This window comes from Oryzias melastigma, linkage group LG13, assembly GCF_002922805.2.
Source record: "Oryzias melastigma strain HK-1 linkage group LG13, ASM292280v2, whole genome shotgun sequence".
In the NCBI taxonomy this organism is placed as follows: domain Eukaryota; kingdom Metazoa; phylum Chordata; class Actinopteri; order Beloniformes; family Adrianichthyidae; genus Oryzias; species Oryzias melastigma.
Window position 1 is genome coordinate 22,487,560 of NC_050524.1, and position 208 is coordinate 22,487,767.

Below are 208 nucleotides of genomic sequence, written 5' to 3' on the forward strand. Positions count from 1 at the left end.
CAGAGATGAAATCCTGTGGTCCCCAAACCAGACCCCCTCCGGCCCCTGGCTGCGCCTAGAAATTCTGTCCATAAAGACTATGAACAGGACCGGTGATAAAGGGCAGCCCTGCCGGAGTCCGACATGCACCGGAAACAGGTCTGACTTACTGCCGGCCATGCGAACCAAGCTCCTGCTCCGGTCGTACAGAGACCGGACAGCCCTGAGT

General features: G+C 58.7%; 1 protein-coding gene across 1 annotated transcript in view; it reads right to left on the minus strand.

The window, feature by feature from the left end:
• The window catches only part of numa1 (nuclear mitotic apparatus protein 1), a gene marked incomplete in the record, with an annotated part of 17,820 nt that overhangs the window by 6,225 nt on the left and 11,387 nt on the right, over positions 1–208 (minus strand).